This window comes from Nannobrachium achirus (genome assembly GCF_963921795.1).
Source record: "Nannobrachium achirus genome assembly, chromosome: 5".
NCBI classification, from domain to species: Eukaryota; Metazoa; Chordata; class Actinopteri; order Myctophiformes; family Myctophidae; genus Nannobrachium; species Nannobrachium achirus.
The window spans coordinates 48,559,205-48,579,829 of NC_137814.1; the positions used below are offsets into that span (position 1 = coordinate 48,559,205).

Below are 20,625 nucleotides of genomic sequence, written 5' to 3' on the forward strand. Positions count from 1 at the left end.
TTTTGGGGAGCGAGGGTGGTTGCTGAAGACTAGGGGAGGGGGAAAACAGAATAACAATGAATAAGAGACGGAAAAAGGGGAGTCAGAGAGCAAAGGAAACGAGTAAGAAAGAAAGAAAGAAAGAAAGAAAGAAAGAAAGAAAGAAAGAAAGTCGTGAAGGAGGGAAGCAAGGGAGGAAGGAAGGAAAGAAAGAAGGAAAGAAGAAACAAACAAACAAACAAAAAAGCATTTTACAATTTTGCTTTATGTAGTGTGCTCTTGGCTGCCAGGGGGGATTCTTTGAGACGTGTGGGTTCTCTCCGCAGTGCCACTCGGCTGTTGGCACAGTGCCAGCCTAGTCCAAAACTTTATCTTGTTACAGCCGGCCTCCAATGCTGACACAGCAGGGGGCGAAGAGGGGGGGAGGGAGAGAAAGAGAGAGAGCAGTATGGGAGAGAGAGGAGAGTGCGAAAGAGACATGAGATAAAGACAGAATGAGGAAGATAGAGAGAGAGGCCAAGAACTACATAGACATCTCAGCAGGTTTTAGAAGATGGCCGTATTATTGGGCTAAAAAACCCTGTTGAATCACAACTCGCAAATCAGGATATGATGTGCACAAATGGTAGACACACACACACGCACACACACACACACACACACACACACACACACACACACACACACACACACACACACACACACACACACACACACACACACACACACACACACACACAAGGACCAGTAAGGGCACGCCAACCACATTCAAACACACCTGTGCACACTTTCCTCACACTTTCAATGAACATCGCTCCTCCACGCTACTCCCCCCCCCTCTCCCTCTCTCTCTGCACTCCCACCTGGGACTAATGCTCCACATCTCCTCTGGTCTTTTCACACGTTTCGTGCTGAGGTGAGGCGCGCAGATGAAAAGCAGAGGCAATTAGTCCAGGCCCCATTCCTGTTGACTTTATGACTGGGAGAGGCACTCCTCCTCCTCCTCCTCCACCCAGGGGCGTCACAAGGGGGGGGGGGGGGGAGTGGGACTGAGTTACTAGGGCCCAAGGTGGAGGGGGCCTTAATTATTTTATACTTTAGCTATTGAAAAATAGCAGATATACAAGCTCACAGAGCGGCACCGAGTGCCGCGCTGCGAGCTTGTAGATCTGCTATTTTTGAAAAGTCGTGAAAAGGTGTGCAAATCTTTGAATACATGTATTTTTTTAAGCAGACATTTGTAACTCAAATATTCGCTTCTGGGGGGGTCCCTGGAACTAAATATTTTGAGATGGGCGTGGCCAAATACATATCATTTTGGGGGTCCTTCACATGAAACAGCGCAGCGCAGCACTCGGTGCCGCGCTGTGAGCTTGTATATCTGGTATTTTTCAATAGTTAAAGCAAAAAAAATATGAAGAACATTCATGGGGGGCCCGCAGTGAATCCTTGTACCCAGGGCCCAGAATTTGGTGCGACACCCCTGCCTCCACCTCCCCGTTCCCTCTCCTCCTTTGTTCTCTCCCTCTGCTCTCTGGAGAACGTTATAGTCCTCCTCCTCAGGAACCCGAGCGGAGCGCATCCTGCTCTGGTGTATCATGTCTGTCTGGGAGACGGGAGACAAGAAGAGGTCGGAGGTGGATTCTACGACTGCCTTCTAAAATCTCAAACGTCCTTGTGCCAATTGGACCTTTTTCAAGATTTTTCAAAAATGTTTCAAAAAAAATTGCAGATGTGCTAAGCTCGCGGCACGGCACACGTCTGAAATGAGACGGATGCTTTAAAGTGCCAGGGAAATGGCATTTTATCTTGAAGTTTCAGTCTGAAACGGAAGCCAGTATGTTTCGGAAACCAATCAGAAGGCCCCATTCCCTCGGGCTATGGGAATACATTAGCCAGAGAATGCTATGTTTGTAGCGAGCGTCTCACACATGGAGAGAGAGAGGCGCAGAATGAAGCATGTTTATTTTACTACGCTGCTTATTTCTATACATATTTCAGATACATATTTGAATCTAATTTGCTCTAAGGTGTGCTCTAAAAGTGGGAAAAACATCTTTTTCATTTCACCAAGTCTTTAAAAAAATCAAACCTCGGTTCGAAGTGAAGCGGTGAATTTTCATTCCAAGTGTTCTAGAGCTATGAAATCTGTGTTCTAGATCTATACATTCTGTGTTCTAGATCTATACTTTCTATGTGTTTTAGTTCTATATTTTTATGAATTCTTAATGAATGAATGATTTTGTCTGGAGGGCCAAATTGTCATGTGAAGCTTGACCAATCCTCAATACTGCATGCACGGGACATGACACAGGACTCCTTGGAAGCCTATGGGACAGACTGTACGGGACAGACAAAGCCACTCCTTGGAAGCGTCTTTCACCGCTTCAATAAAATACGCACAGCCACACAAACACGCTGTGGACAGGTCCATAATAAACGGGCCTTCCAGCTCCTCCACCCCGGTGTGATTGGACTGGACATGAATCAAGGATTGATCCGGATGCCGGATGTCCTCACTTAATTTCAACATGAGCTCATGGTTCAGCAGCGCCGTGTCACGCTGCGTCCAAACTAAACGGCGGCCTCAGAGGGACCGCGCACGGTCAAAACATCTGCTGAGGGAAATATAGGGCCACGATGATGAGAAGGAAGAGAAACAGGGGGAGAGACAGAGAGAGAGAGAGAGAGAGAGAGAGAGAGAGAGAGAGAGAGGGAGAGAGAGAGAGAGAGAGAGAGAGAGGCGGAGAAGCAGGCATAGACATGAGAGGAAAGACACACACATACAGTGGTGTAAAAAGTACTCACATTTTTTTTTACTTAAAGGGGTACTGTCACCTAAAAATGGTACTACCGGGGAAGCTCCCCCTGTCAGGTGATAAGAAGCGGCCTGCTCACTCCTCATGCATTGAAGGAAGCATGAGCTCAGTTCGGGGCCCTCCCCAGGTTGGCAGAGGGAGAGTAGAGCCCAGGATCACAGCTTAGGCAATTGCCACCGGGTGAAAAAATGGGTTACAAAAATCGTGGGATAAAAATTAAAAAAAAAAAAAAAACCTAAAAGGGTACTGTCACTTTAAAAAGTCATCTTAAAATATGAGTTAATATTTTTATGATGTCATTGTGGGAATGTGCAATTATAAGCCAATCAAATTAATTGACGGTACTACTAGACTACAGATTACACTGTGACTGTGAGTTTCAGACCGTTTTCAGACCGTTTTCAGAGAGACCACGTGACCTACTGTATCATACTTTTATAATTTCGGGGGGTGTCAGCGGGCCGGAAAGGTATCAATACTGCAATGTGGAAATACTCCTTACAGGTAAACACCTTGTGAGCTTTTAGATCGGCTATTTTCAAATGGTCAAAATGTATGGCTGTATGTTTTGTAATAATAATCACAATCTACAAAGTAACTAGTAACCAACGTTTTCAAATACTTGTTGTGGAGTAAAAGTACAAGTCCTAAAAATTGGACATACTCAAGTAAAGTAAAAAATACCTCAAAATTGGTTACTTTACACCACTGCAAACACACCAAAAAAACTATGCGAGAGAGAAGAGAAGTCAAAGATAATTGCAATATAGATAAGAAAATCCTTTGTGTGTCTGATGACGGATCAACGGAGCGCAGATCAAAACAAGACTGAACACAATGGCCTGGTGATTCATTGTTATATGTACTGTATGGTGCGCGCACGCGCACAATTACGCAGTCATGCACACAAAAAATATACAAAAATTATCAATATGCATAGAGTGCACATTCCCGCGACGCATAATAAATCAAGCGTGCGTACTTAATAACTCATCACTGCTTCATTCAAAAAAAATGAAAGACTGCTAAGGCTTTGATAGCCACCCAAGCCAAGTCTGATGGAGATAAAATAGGGAAAACAAATCAAAGCAATGCGATAATAGTCATGGAAATTCCCCAAGCCATTTTTGTATGGTTTATAAACAAAAGAAAGGGCACTGGGCTCGACGTCTCCTTCTGTCGTTGTCCTACTGTATGTTTGCTTCCAGGCTCTCTGTCTACGAGGGGTGAGGGGTCGGCGGGTGGGGGCTCTGAGAATTGGCATGGGATGTGGGTGGAGGGTCTGAGAAAGCTAGGGAGAGACGAGCAATAGACGTGGAGTCTGGAGACAGAGGCACTTATATTGTCGTTGTCGGGTGGAAACCTTGTATGTCCAAAACCGCTTGTTTTGTATTTATCATTTTTTTAAATGACTTAAACTAGTGAAAACAGCCTGTGCTTGTAGATCGGCTGTTTTCACTACTTTTGTGCGATGGCCTTGTATGATGAAACAGTGCTTTACTTAGCGGAAAAAAACGCACAATTTTGAAACTTGGAGATAGGAGGTTTCTGCCCGACAGTGACGATATGTATTATACAGACAGGCAGCGAACTCCCAGGGAACGGACACACAATTAAAGGGATAGATCACCCAAAGAATAGATGTTTTCCTATTGATTACACGCCCCATGGAGACATGAATTCATAATTTCATGATCAGTAGTGGTTCCCTATGGAGACACAAAGAGCCTCCTTTGTTCCCTATGGAGACACAAAGAGTCTCCTCAAATGATTGACTTAGGAATGCGACAAAAACTAAACAAATATCCATGAATTCAAGTCTCCACAGTGAGTGAGTAAACGATAGAATAAAAGTCATTTTGGGGGCGAACTATCCCTTTAAGGCCCTCTGTCCCAGTGTGGGAGCACGGGGAGGTGGATGACGCACACTCACGCGAGTGCGCACACACAAATGTACGTATGCACGCACGCACACACCTCCCACCTTTCTCTCTCCGTATTATGACTTTTTCCTCACAGGGCAAATGGCCCTCATATATCTTTCCACTGCCTTAGGTGACATTTTATACTAATCTCTCTCTCTCTCTCTCTCTCGCTATTGTGAGACACACACACACACACACACACACACACACACACACACACACACACACACACACACACACGCGCGCGCACACACGCGCACGCACACACACCTCTTGCTGTCTCTGAGGACAGGGGGGTCAGAAGGCTTCCTGGCAGATGAGACAGGGATCAGCTAATTATCTTGCCATAACTAGGAAGCATTGTGCCTCCCATGAGTCCCATGGTCCCTGACGGCTCTCTCTCTCTCTCTCTCTCTCTCTCTCTCTCTCTCTCTCTCTCTCTCTCTCTCTCTCTCTCTCTCTCTCTCACTGGAGAGAGCTGCCTGGAAGCACAAGGTGTTTTGGTTCATTCCCAAAAAAGCTTTTCTTTTTTGCATATAAATGTCTCCTACATCCTAACAGGTTTGTGAAAGACCCATGTTTCTATATGTCAATGGTGCTCAAACATTTCCACGTCAAGGATCCCCAAAATGATATGTATTTGGCAACAGCACAAAGGACCCCCAGAAGCAAATATTTGAGTTACAAATGTTCGCTATAAAAAAGTACATATATTATATTCAAAGATTTTCCCAACTTTTCAAAAATAGCCAGATCTACAAGCTTGCAGCGCAGCACTCAGTGCTGCGCTGTGAGCTTATAGATCTGCTATTTGTCAATAGATAAAATAAAAAATAATTCCAAGGTCTTTTATTGGATTAAAAACAAAATTCAATGATTTTTTTCCAGTAATTTCATGAAGAAATCAAAGAAAAATCAAAGAAATTCCATGAATTAGAACACAAATGTCTAAGAAGTAGTGAAGCTTGTAGCTTGTAGATCTGCTGTTTTCACTATAGTTTGGGTCCCCCGGGCAAACGTCTAATTTCTCTTGTGGGTCTCGAGCTAAAAGGTTTGGGAACCACTGCACTGAAACGCTATTTGGGGACGGGAGGGTGAATTCCATAAAAAAACACTTGTCAGCGTCGGGCGCACCATGCACGCACCTTCTGCAGCGAGGTGTCTATGGTAACGACGGCGTGTTGTCAACACAGATACAGTATGCTCTAACACACACACACACACACACACACACACACACACACACACACACACACACACACACACACACACACACACACACACACACACACACACACACACACACACACACACACACACACACACACACACACAGCGTGTCATGGCCTTTAGCTCCAGGCTAGGTCCCCCTGCATATCAGTGACACTTGGTATCAAAAGTGTCAGCATTTTCATGACATCTGCTCCCCAGCAGTGTGTGGGTATAAAGTATACACTCAAGATACACATTCTGTCATTCCCACCTGTCTTTCACACGGTCGCACGCACGCATGCGAGAACACACACACACACACACACACACACACACACACACACACACACACACACACACACACACACACACACACACACACACACACACACACACACACACACACACACACACACACACACGTAGAGAGAGAGACACACATAGCCATAAACAACAACACGTTTCCCATACACCTGATAGGTTGTGAAGATACTGCCTTGTCTAACTGACACTCAATGTAACTACTTGTTTATAGTAGTAGTAGCAGCAGTACTGGTTCCACTACTAGTAGTAGTTGCGACCGTAGGTCGCACTTACTATCAAAACCTGCACAAACTGTGAGTGAGTCCGTCAGTCAGTCAGTCAGTCAGTCAGTCTGTCCGTCTGTCTGTCACACCTCACACGTCACACTATTGCCCTGCTCATATCTCCGCAACCGTTGCCCCGGTCCATGCCAAATTTTGCACACACACTCCTTGCCTGCCAAACTACAACCTCCAAGGACCCCCCGAGCTCCAGGGACCCCCAGGTCCCTGGGGGACCCCCAGATGTAAAAAATGCCCAAATGTGCAAAAATGACCAAATGACCACCCCAACGGGGCTGCTCACGGGGAATTCCCGGGGACCACCGACTCCTGGTGCTCCAGAACGGATGCCAAAGTGGTGGCGCCCCCAGTGGAGGACCCCCTCCACTGCAGCTCACATAAAATGCCGTAACTCGGGCTAGGAGCGTCCGGGAGAGCCGGGGCCGGTACCTATTCGTCCGCCAAGGCAACGCGGAGACCCCACCCCTCATTTCTCACATGGCCCTCTTCTAGCGCCACCATGAGGCCGATTCTTGCAAAACACATTTTTGGACACTGCTCCTACAGATTTTGCCCTAAAATCACGCACATCGGTACACAGTATGTCTACACATTGCCCACACAACTAGGAACCAATGGCAGTTACAGCCCTCTTTGTGTATACATGTGACCTACGGTCGCTTATCTCCCGATTAGGGAGTCTTACTGGTAGTAGTAATATTAGTATTAGTAGTAGTTAGTAGGCTAGTAGTAGCATCAGCAGCAGTACGCACAGCAGTAGTCATAAGCTGGGAATACTTATTATTCTATATTCTGATTGAAATCTTTCCGATTAAAGGTTTTGGGTCAACTGTTTACAAGGGCAGTCATCTAATCTGCTCTGATGTTTGCTTATTGTACACCAACACTTTAAATCAGAACAGCTGTCAACGCAGTGACATGGCCCGTGCGTGACATTCGCAAATGATGAAATACATTGCTTTTTTCTTCTTATGCATTGCAAATAATGCAAAACGTTGTGCTTTTTGGAGTTTAACTTATCTAGAATGGAAGCAAGAACTGTTGCATGACGTGGCAGTCATTCACATCATGAGTCATGTTGGACTGGTTGAGGGATTTATGGCTCCAGATGAAGTCAAGTCAGAGCTCACATTCCCATTATTATTGTGTGTGTGGTGATTATTTTACACAGATGTCAGACAACTTGGTTGCTGCAGAACACTGCCTTGTCTCAAATCCAGTCGGTGTGCGACGTGCGTGCGTGCTGTCAGTGTTGACAGATTTTTGCGAGAGAAATAAGCAGCCGGTTCTATGAAAACGAGCCCAAAAGAAACGATTATAGGCTACGTCAATTTGAGAATAGCTTTAAGCGTCGCATACTATGGCACAAATTATAGTGTACTAAAGTGCGGACGATTGCGGTTATAATTTCTAGCGTCTCCCGCGACCTTCTGTTTCATATGGACACACGGTGCGTTCATGGAGCCGTCGTAAATAAGGTAAAAACACTGGAAAGACCTGGCAGAGGCTACTGAATTAATCATTTAAAGAGGTGGTGCCATAGTTTTGTACTTGTTCTGTTTTGTATGTGTCTATGGAGTTAAGATTACTCTAATGGACCCCCAGCTGCCTTGCCTTCCCTGTGTATTTCTGGTTACTTCCTGAAAGCTGAAAGCCTGAGTCAAAAGGCCCGAAACACTGAGTTAATGACATCATAAACTCAGCCCCTCCCCCTTTACCATACACCCAACACTGTGGGTGTGGCCCACCTGACAACCAGGTATACTTAATGAACTGGTGGGTGTGGCCACATACAAACATAGTTTAAACACTTTCTGTAGACTTTTTTGGAAAAAATCTTCCTCCTAGTTTAATCATACTACCTGATGATCATGTTTTAGGGGGAAGAAAATCATGGCACCCTATCTTTAAAAGACCTTGCAGTGATTTTGATAATAAGCTGATATGGCAACACTGGCAACACTGGCGTGTGTGTGTGTGTGTGTGTGTGTGTGTGTGTGTGTGTGTGTGTGTGTGTGTGTGTGTGTGTGTGTGTGTGTGTGTGTGTGTGTGCGTGCGTGCGTGCGTGCGTGCGTGCGTGCGTGCGTGCGTGCGTGCGTGCGTGCGTGCGTGTGCGTGTGTGTGTGTGTGTGTGCGTGCGTGCATGCATGCGTGTGTGCTTCTCTTAAGCCTTAAGGTGATGATTGGGTGGTGTGAGGTGGGGGTTGGGAGTGTGCACAGGAGGCCGTTGGGGAGGTCAGAGGTCATTGCAAGAGGATCTTAACCCCAGGATGTGACCTTGTCCGCGGCTGCCTGCCTGCAGAACAGTACAGTACAGCAATACCTCGACAAGACACTTAGTGGAAACGCTCTCTATTTCGGTGCAACTGCGATCACGATCTTGGAAGTTTCCATTGATCTCATTTCTGTGTAGCGGCAGCTCGATGATGATGAATGTGGTCCGTGTTTACAGGGTCACACTCATGACATGACAACTCCCACACGAGACAAAGCACAGTAGGGCCTTTCGGGCTGTCAAAACAAAAGCAGGCCAACCCAAACACACATGCACACATACGCACGCACGCACATACGCACACACACACACACACACACGCCATCTGCCTTCTCGCGGGGCACGTCCCCTTGGCTAAACCTCAGCAATCAGCATGGGTGATTTTGAGTTGAAAAGGAAAATTGAAATTAACAACATGACTGTGGAGGACTACCACGGATATAAAACTTTGGTATACAGTTTTATAGTATACTGTATGTGTATACACAATGTTGCGGTTTGACCAACAATATACTCAGATCAAACCACACAAAAAATTTAAAACATATCCACACAAATCCATTCTGTCCCATGCCACTGAGTGAGCCTTGTTGCAGTACTGTATGTATTTGTTATTTCAAACGTTTTGCACAGACACCGTTCAGGGGTCTGCCGTGAGAATAGTCACGCCACCAGGGACCATGTTGTACAGCCCAGCCAGCTGTGTCAGGGGGCCCCCAGGGGCCACGCGTTGTCATGGTGCATTGTTGACTCAAAACTTGGCACAAACACTGCTCAGGGGTCTGGCATATGCCAGACCCCTGAGCATATAGTCCAACCCAGGTCAGGGTTGCCATCCGTCTGTGTCGGGTGGAAACCTCGCAAGTCTGTTACCTTTCAGGATACAAATTAAAAGTGATTTCATTTAAGTGTAAGTTTTCATGTAGGTGACAGGCGGGGGCCTTCCTCCAATCATGATCAAGTGGGGGCAGGACTTGTTGCACGTACGTAAAGCCCGTCCCCACTCGACCATGATTGGTGGAAGGCCCTACTCTATCCTCATTGGAGGAAAACCTGTCTCCTCCACCAAAACTGAAACTGCTTTTTTCTCCTCACAGGAGTTAAGGCTGAATTCCAAATATGGACCAAACACTACATGTATAGTAACTAGTACTATCAGAACATAGACTCATTTTGTTATTATTTGAATTATATGAAATCATTTATACCTTTAAGAAATAGCAAAGTAGTAGCAGATCGACAAGCTCGAAACGCGGCACAAACCTTTGATACTTTTGTGTGACGCTGTGGTCAAGTAGATCGTTCATTTATGAAAACTCTAAAAAAAAAAGAAATAGATAAGAGGTTTCCAGCAATGCATTGCTGGTTCTATGGCCAGATGTCCAGCAACTACAGATGCAGGGAGAGGAGAAATAGCAGCCAAATCCTAAAAGAAGCTGATCATCTAATAAACACCACCAGGTCAGTGGGACAATACTGCTGTCTAGCCGGCTGACTCTAAAGACCGCGCAATGTAGACGGAGAGAAAGGAATACCGTTGCTGTCGGGCAGAAACCTCTTATCTCCATATTTTAACAACGCACCCACACGTCAAAACGTGTGTGCTGTCGACGCGTTTGACGCATCTGAACGGCTTCAAATTCGGCATGCGCGTTCCCCGCCGCAGCAGGTAGTGCAGTGCCCGGCCTGGACCCCGGTCCCCACCCGATACGCGATTTTCCGGAACCGGCGAGTAAGGTTCGGATTCTCCGTATGCGGAGCTGATGTCTGACATCAGGGTTTTCCGGAACCGGCACTGTGTCTGCAGAGATCTCCATATATGGGCATAAAATGGACAAAGACAGACAGATACAGATATCCCCATATATGGGCATAAATGGACACAGGCAAACAGATGGTCAAAACGGGTCCTATGACAACAGGTATAATGCATTACACAGATTTCGGCACGTGCGTTCCCCGCCGCAGCAGGTAGTTCAGTGCCTGGCCTCGACCCGACCAGATATTCGGTTTTCCGGAATCAGCGCGAAAGGTTCGGAATCTCTGTGTGCGAAGCTGATGTCTGACATCAGTGTTTTCCGGAACCGGCACTGTGTCTGCAGAGATCTCCATATATGGGCATAAAATTGACGCAGACAGACAGATACAGATATCTCCATATATGGGCATAAACAGATGGTCAAAACGGGGTATAATGGGGTTTACATTAAAGGGTGGGGCATTCATTCCCTATTTACATGGTTCCTGAGTAGGCCGGTCCCCGACTAGACGCTCGGCCGCCCGACAGACAGATACAGAGAGCTCCATATATGGGCATAAATGGACGCAGACAGACAGATATCTCCATATATGGGCATAAATGGACACAGGCAAACAGATGGTCAAAACGGGTCCTATGACAACAGGTATAATGGGGTTTGCATTAAAGGGCGGGGCATTCATTCCCTATTTACATCGTTCCCAAGTTGGCCACGTTGCCGACTAGACGCTCGGCCGCACGAAGGGCGGCGGAGCTTCTAGGCTTCAAAAGCCAGATTAGACAATAAAATGACCAAAAGTTTTTTCTGAAAGTTAAATATCACTTTAATGCCCTACTTGATCACACTACAGTGTCATACTATACAGCCGGGGTCTGCAACATTTTCAGGCCAAGGACCACTTAGCTGAAAGAGAGATGAAGCAGGAACCCCCAGATTCTAGTCTCGCGTAACCAGACAACTATTCCACAATCTCCGAATGCTATATAGAGTCTGGAACGGCAGCTCCCGAACGGCGAGTATAGGAAGTAGCCAGTGCTGCACTGAACTGTAGTCCCATTGGAAACATAACAGAAACACAATAGCTCAGACAAAGTCATTCGAGCGGCCTATTCTTGTTATGAGTGTATAGTTTAAGAAAACGTTTGAAAACAACATGGAAGTAACACCAACAACACCAGAGAAAGACGAAATAATGCCCCAAAAAAATTTGAAAGGAGACATAATGCTTCCAGTAGGACTTGTTGATGCTACTGCACCAAGGGAGTGGTTGCGTCACATCCGCTTTATCTCGCACTCATCATTTCTATTCCGGTTTGCCAGACTGTATGCCGGGAGCATTTGTCAAAATCGCGGAGGCAACAGTCTGGCCACGCGAGACTACCCAGATTCCATATAGTTTCATTGTTTGACGGCACAATAATCATTGTGTATTTTGGATTCATGTCAATTTGTGTTATCAAATATGTAACCACTTGAACTGTCAATACTTAATAAACTTGACCTTTCACTCTGTACTTAGTCTGCTCTTTTGTCTCCTCTACACCAAACCTCTTTGTAGATAGAGTTTTGTATTTGAATACTGAAAAGCAACAGTTTTGGACATTTGGAGGTTTTGATAATGTCAAATAAATAATGAAATAAAAAGACAGGAAAAGAGGAGAGGAACCCAAAAACACATTCAGGGAATTAGCCGCCAACCAAAATTGTGTGTGTTTAACCAATTGAACCCTTTGGTCATCTACTGTTAAATAGCTACAGTGTAGGGCCCTTGGGAATCTGGCCGGGGCCCTAATTGGGAATGCGGTCAACTAAGTATAGGGTTTAAGCATCACATTAATCCTGGAATCCCTGTTTTGGCCATGTCATTATAGGCAAGAATCATTAACAGAAAAACAAACAAACAAACAATTAAAAAAACAAAAACAGGGAAAAAATGCAGATCTTCAAGCTCATGATGCGTCGAGATGTGACACGTTGTGAGTCTGACTTCATTCATTATTTAAATCTGCACTGTATCTTCTGTCCCAGATGTGAACCCGGGTTTCTTGTGCAAGTCTCTTATAGTCAGGGAAAATTTGCAGAATAACTGTCAAATCTGGGAATACATTCCTTACCAAACAATGTCTTCACCAATGTGTTTGTAAAGGTGTCTAGTAACATATCTAACACAGATTGAAATTCAACATCCCTAGCAAAATGTTTGACAGCTAGGGTAATTCTGGGTCTCACTTACTATACACTGATAAGGGAAAAAATCACTCCCAAAAATATGCTTTAAGTGGGGTGTGAGGTGTCTAACTAGGTGTTTTTAATTATTCTGAATCCATTGCAAGACACACAAAACAGACACAAAATAACTATGGTTTAGTGATGAGTCATCACTTTTCACAAGGTGTATGGGGTCCATTTTTGGCCCAAAGAATGTTTTTTGTGCAAAACAAATGCTTGCAATGGATTCAGAATAATTAAAAACACCTAGTTAGACCCCTCACACCCCACTTAAAGCAGATTTTTGGGAGTATTTTTTTCCCTTATAGTACAGAGTATAGTAAGTGAATGAGACCCAGAATTACCCTTGCTGTCAAACATTTTGCTAGGGATGTTGAATTTCAATCTTTGTTAGATATGTTACTAGACACCTTTATGAACACATTGGTGAAGAAATTGTTTGGCAAGGAATTTATTCCCAGGGTCTTATTAAAATTCACTGACTATTACCACAGAGTCTGCTTGCTATGGGGAGAAATCTCTGTGTCAAACCAGAAACAGGATCTAAATGTCTCAGCAGAAGAGCAGCGAGAGACCAAATACAACAACACAATCGTTTAGGTTACATTGTATTAACATAACTCCACATAATACGGATTGGACAAAATAACATTTCATTCACACACACAAACAAATTAACATGATAGCACTTTAATAGGCCTTAAGTGGTTAAGAATGCGTGTGCGGCGTCAGCCAATATTCATATTCCCATGACTTCATGTGGTATCTCATTCTCAGCCACTCACTACTTGACATTCCACACAGAGGGAGCACTCAGACAGGACATGGATTGTCCTTAGAAGGCCGTGCGAGAGAGGCGGACGCTACTGACACACAACTAGAACTGTCTGGCATGTGGGTTTATAAGGTTATTCCACACTTTCTTCCAGCCACGTGCACACAGAGGGGGCTTGAGCCCCTGCCCTTTTACCTGTCTGTAAAAAAGTACCCTCTCCAGACCATGAATGCAGTTTTTACTAGGGTGAAAGAAATGCAAATGTTTCTGCTTTCTGTTTCTACGCCATACATGAAGACAGCATTCAAGAGAATTCCCCTGTCCAAACTCTCCTGAACTTGAATGCAGCATCTTATGTTGAAAGAATTGCCCTCTCTGTGTAGAAATCCTTGCCATTACGCCACATCTCCAGTATTCACTTGATTATGCTCAGTTTAGGGTGGTATCAAGTACTGAAAATAGCCGACCTCCAAGCAGACCCCCAAGCTCACAACGCGTCGCGATACAATAAGAAAATGTCATAGTGTGATTATTGTGACAAAAGAAATCGCGATTTACGATATTATCGCGATAACAAAATCCATTATCCTGGGGCGGAGCATTTGCCAAAAAATAGCAGACCTACAAGCTCGAGCTTGTAGATCGGCTATTTTTTGGCAAAGACATTTGATAGAGTGAAAAAAGGTATGTATATTATAAGTACCTCTTACCAATTATAGAAGGTTTAAGTGATACGGGATATGCAGCTTGGCAAATAAAAGGTGAATTGATCCCAGTGCATGATGGAGGACGATATTACGATAAATTAAATCTCCGCGATACGATTATCGTGAGTGTTGTCACGATAAACGATAATATCGCTTATCGTCCCATCTCTAGTCTCCTCAGAGAAGGGTATAGACCTCAGTCTGGGTTATGCTCACATAATCGTTTCCTCTCTCCCTCTCTGACAGTTACAGGTCTGACATGACAGCAATACTTTCCAGGGACGGCTAAGGATGTCTAAGAGGCAGGCTAATCCTGTTTCCATTATTGCTGCTTTACGTTCGGTCCAAAAATTTTCAGTGTCCTCATTACGGCGCGTGCTCGCGTGTCACGCATGAAGTTTTTCCATATTGGAGAGAGAGAGAGAGCGAAGGCCAGCTTGGTATCCCCACAGCGATCGTAAAGTCAACCTTGGCCTACAGTACACGCCGTCTCGGCAGTACATTCAGGGGCGTCAATTGGGTATGGCAGGGGTATGCAGCTGCCATACCCTGGGTCCAGGGGGGAGAATAAAAGTTACTTTTAAATATAAGTCCACGAATGTCTCTTTGTCTATCTGCGCTGGTTATTATGTTGTTAAATTACAGTAAAATAAGTACAAATGCAAAATTTAACAAAATTGACACTTTAACAAGTGTCAATTTTAAAAGTTACTTTTAAATATAAGTCCACGAATGTCTCTTTGTCTATCTGCGCTGGTTATTATGTTGTTAAATTACAGTAAAATAAGTACAAATGCAAAATTTAACAAAATTGACACTTTAACAAGGTATTATGACCAGTAAGACTCCCTAATCGGGAGATAAGCGACCGTAGGTCGCTTATCTCCACAAATAGGGCAAAAATGTGTTTTTCCTAAATCTTCCTGATCCATGTTGATGACATGAGTGTAGACATGCTGTGTAGTGATTTTCGTGATTTTAGGGCAAAATCTGTAGGAGTTACGGCATTTTATGTGAGCTGCAGTGGAGGGGGTCCTCCACTGGGGGCGCCACCACTTTTGCATCCGTTCTGGAGCACCAGGAGTGGGTGGTCCCCAGGAATTCCCCGTGAGCAGCCCCGTTGGGGTGGTCATTTGGTCATTTTTGCACATTTGGTCATTTTTTACACCTGGGGGTCCCCCAGGGTCCTGGGGGTCCCTGGAGCTCCGGGGGTCCTTGGAGGTTGTAGTTTGACAGGTAAGGAGTGTGTGTGCAAAATGTCGCATGGATGGGGGCAACGGTTGTGCAGATAGGAGCAGGGCAAAATTAGACCTGGGGGTCCCCCAGGGACCTGGGGGTCCCTGGAGCTGAGGGGGTCCTTGGAGGTAGTAGTTTGGCAGGTCAGGAGTGTGTGTGCAAGATTTGGCGTGGATGGGGGCAACGGTTGTGGAGATATGAGCAGGGCAAAAGTGTGACGTGTGACTGACAGACTGACTGACGCACGGACAGCCGGTGGAGGTTTTGATAGTAAATGCGACCTACGGTCGCAATTATATTCTCCAGACTTGTATTCTCTCCATATTGACAAAATGGTATATTCCCAGGTTCCGCAGGTCAGCTGCACAGATGCGTTGTTGTTAATTGTGGCACGCTTACTAACAACCATTCCAGGCTGCCATATCCTGCCCAAGAAACCGTAGAAACCTGTGTAAAAAAATGAAAAAACTATAGTTTTTGAGCGGTGGTCACACCGTCTCCATAGCGTGGCCGTGTGTGTATCCGTGTATGTATGTATGTATGTGTGTGTGTCTGTCTGTCTGTCTGTCTGTCTGTATGTAGTTTGAGTCTGTATGTAGCCTGCAATACCTTTTCTGACCACACATGTTAAGGGAGGGGCACTGTTGTTCAGGCCAGGCACAGTCACACTCACACTCACATTCACACACACGCACACACGCACGCACGCACACACGCACGCACGCACACACGCAGCCTCCACCGCTCAGTTCACACAAGTGTGAATTTTCAGACATTGTGAAAATAGCAGATCTACATGCTCACAACGCCTCACAGCGCGAGGCGTTGTGAGCATGTAGATCGGCTATTTTCACAATAGAACCGTGTTATACAAAATGTAATGCCTCTTTTCCATGAGGACTCCCATCTTTGCCATACCCTAGCTTTTGCTGAACTGACGCCACTGAGTACATTGTCCTATAAAACAAATTGCACGGTACCCCGAATTCCTGCAACACCAAAAGCATTCAAAGCATCTCGCCAGCCAGGCCTCTGGGATACAGTGTTGGGAGGTTTTAGGGGAGAGAAAGAGAAAAGAAACACACACTGTCTGTTTCGGAAAATTTCTGAATTCAAATGACATTGCAATTACCGGCGGAAGGCGGAGGACATGCAGAGGCAACTGGCCATCTGCCTGATTTAGACTGGTCCAGAGAGAGAGAGAGAGAGAGAGAGAGAGAGAGAGAGAGAGAGAGAGAGAGAGAGAGAGAGAGAGAGAGAGAGAGAGACACTGTACAGCAGGATCTAATTCTCCTGAGACACATACTGTATACGCACACACACGTGTGTGCACACACACACGCATGCACAGCACACACACATCCACGCACAGGCACACGCACAATTCCCTTCTAACAACTACAAATAAAACTAGAACTAGAACTGCACTCTGTCGAGGTGCCAACTTGCCTCTTGTGCACAAGTAGGCCATTTATGGCCTATACTTGTGCACCAGCAGAGCGCACCATGAGGTGGACATCACCACTGGCATCACCAGGAATGCTGATCCCTCATTGGATGACGTCGCCAGAAATGCTGGTCCCTGATTGGGCTACTATACAGGCTTAAACATACACAGCTACCTATCTACCTACCTACAAACACTACCTACAGTACTATACCTACCTACATACGCAGCCAAGCGCAGCACGCTCTGCTGGTGCAAGTAACCATGCAAATGGAAATTTCAAGTGTGGTTAACCATTCAGATTTCAGAGGAGTGGCTTCCCGAATTCCAGTGCATGGCAGAAGCATCATGCACTGAATATTTTCATTTAGTCCATGGGCCATACGAGATGTCGCTCTTGGAACAGTGACAAAGGTTACTTAGCATGTTTGAGAAGCTCTAAATCTGTACTAGATAATATTTTGGTATGATAATCCAAAAACATTCCTTGGGCTAAAAACGGCCCTGCAAAACTATGGTTTAGTGATGAAAAGTGATCACTTTGAGTCATCACTTTTCACAGTTTTGTGGGGGCCATTTTTAGCCCAAGGAATGTTTTTACTTAAAGCAGATTATTTTTTGCTTGTTTTTTTGCTTGTTTCCCCCTGTATAATGTTAATGGGACACCAACTTTAGCAGCTGATAACACCAATTTAGCTGTGACTCAGGAAGGGTTATCACACCAAAATATTATCTACAGACATAGAGCTTCTCAAAAAGTAATTAACATTTGCCACCTTTCCGAAAGCGACATCTCTTATGGCCCATGGACTAATTATTAAAAAAAAGGCTACCTTGCGTGCCCCGGAAGTTTTGGATACAACCAAAGGCTGTACTATGTGCAGTTGTGCACAGCCCACGATCCGCAGCCCGAGGCAGAGAAGAGGGCCTGTGTACCCTCCTTCCTCCTCCCTGCCTCCAGCCCAGGACTGATTCCTCTCCACACGGCTGCTACTGCCAAAACCACACAAACGTAGGAAAGAAATCAAAAGGCGAACGGGGGCACGTGGGGAATTGACGTTGCCCACGTTTCACCAGTTCACACATACTTGCCTGCGCGCCAGCGACCGTGGCCTCCAGGGGAAGTGAAAGTAACGAGAAGAAAGAAAATGTTATTCGCGAATATCGGGCAAATAAAGAAATTCCTTACAAACAAAAAAACTAAAGTCATTTTTTTCTCCATCAGTGCTTTTGGACTGCTGCGATAGGAGTTCAGTTAGATGATGAGGAAGGGCTTGGTCAAGTGTTTTATACAAATTATCCGCAGCAACTACTATTCTTATAATAACGAATATTATCTGTCTTGTACATTTGCTTCAGTCTGTACACTCAAGGGACATAGGTTGGGGTCCCAGGGCTAAAACTACATGTATTGAAACTCTGGGGGTCCCGACAGACAGCTTGAGAATCACTGCTATAAAGCATTCAATTTCTTTTTCTTTTTTTTTTCACTCAGTGTCAATTGTCTAAGAGCACTAGTTTTGTCGTTCACCACACACCCCTAACACCACCTGGATCAATTCACTTTGATAGTCTCTTATCAGCGCACCTGTGTAATTCTGCATAATCACCATGAGATGGCGACAACAGCCATTCACTTGTGTAGTCGCTGACGTCACTCGTTTGCGACCCCGCTTTCTTTGTTTATCTACTAGCCTAGCTCAGCTGTGTTTAGCCATTAGCTTACTATGCCTAACTCTAACCCTAACCCTAACCTTAACCTCAGTAAAACTAACCCTAACCCTAACCCTAACCTCTGTGGGGTGAGGCGCTATCATTCCTGCCGACGCTACGTTGTCGTTGTCGTTGTTGTGGATCAAAGCGACCGCGCCGCACGAGTGCTCCGGTTCTCGATCTAACTGATTCTCGATCTAGCGGTGACACATATATATTACACATATATATATATATATATATATATATATACATATATATATATATATATATATTCTTTAAGCATGAAAACCATACCCCATGACCTTATGCCGCTGCCGGCCCTCATAGTGCGTCATTTTGTGCCGCGAATTGATGAGCTTGTAGGTCTGCTTTTTTAGACAAATCGTGAAAATTTGGGCATTTCATATTATTATTTCGGTTTGAGCACCACTCATATACTGTAGCAACAAATGTTTTTCAGAAAATATATGTTGATTTAGAAGACATAATCTGCCTCAGGTGTCACTTCAACATTGCATAATATTCACAATGTGTGTGGGTGTAATCATGACAGTCTCACTTAAACCCTCTTCCTTAGTTGACTGGGATCCACCAGGGCTCTGTACAAGTCTGGATGGATCGAAATGCCAAATGCTACATAATTACATCATCATGGATTTGACATCACAACATTGTCATCACAACCAATGTACTCGTCTTTAAAAGTAAACGTCCAATAAACCACATGTCATTCAGCAACTACTCCAACTAATAGAACTGTCCTTTAACAACAAATCCTGTAAATCTATCGCACTGATTCACGGTGGTGCTGGTGTGTGAAATGTTTCACTGGACAATACATCTGAAAGGAGGACCTAAGGATTCCTGCCATGCTGCTGTGGTAGCCGGACACAAGCTGTACTCATTTGGAGGTTTCAACAACTGCCTGAACAACAGGATTGAAGTCAACATATTCAACACAGTGTCTTTGCGTTGGAGGAAGTTGCCCCCAGTGACACATGGAAGAGGACAAAGTCCCATTGAGGTTCCCTCCGGCCGCTATGGCCACACAGCTGTGCTGGTAGGAGAGATTGTCTACATCTGGGGGGGAGGCTATCCTCGCTGCAATGTCCTTTATGCCTTTGATGTTGACACCCACAGCTGGTTCAAACCCAGTATTTCTGGGTCTATTCCAGAAGCAAGGACCCGCCACTCAGCCTGTGTCCTGGAGAAGGTCATTTATGTGTATGGAGGACTCATCCAGCTGACTAGATGGACTAATGACATGTACAAGTTGGACACCAGCATAATGGTCTGGTCTTTAATTACCACCAGAGGAACTACACCACCTGCTTCAAGCCGTCACTCTGGCATCATCATTGGAACCAGGATATTTGTATTTGGGGGCTATGGGGGGGTGCTTAAACAGCAATAGTGTGTTTGACACAGAGACCAACTGCTGGCTGAAGACACCTTCTGCACAGCTTCTACCAGAAGAACGTTCATGTCATTCAGCCTTTGCCTACAATGGAGAGCTGTACGTATTTGGTGGCTGGATCGGGAACCAGTGCTTAAATGATCTGTGGAAATTCAGTCCAGAGAGCTTTTCCTGGAAGCAGGTTGAGACCAAGGGGAAAGACCCCTGTGAGATGCGTGGGATGTGCTGTTGCATGGTGGGAGGTCGTATCATCATCTTTGCAGGATACAATTACAAAGGATACACTGATGACATGTACATCTTAGATTTAAGTCCTAGCCTAAAGACGTTATGCAAGCTATCAGTTATTCAGTATGGTCTGGATGAGTCTGAACTCCCACATGACATCAGGTGGGAACTGAAAACCATGACTACCAACAGCAACAAAACAAAATGACAGCGCGCGCACGCACACACACACGCGCACGCACGCACGCACGCACGCACGCACGCGCACACACACACACACACACAAATAGGCCTT

At 45.2% G+C, this 20,625-nt stretch overlaps 1 protein-coding gene across 1 annotated transcript in view; it reads right to left on the minus strand.

Moving 5' to 3' along the window:
* The window catches only part of LOC308285136 (glypican-5-like), a gene marked incomplete at both ends in the record, with an annotated part of 308,188 nt that overhangs the window by 253,255 nt on the left and 34,308 nt on the right, over positions 1–20,625 (minus strand). The window lies entirely within an intron of this gene.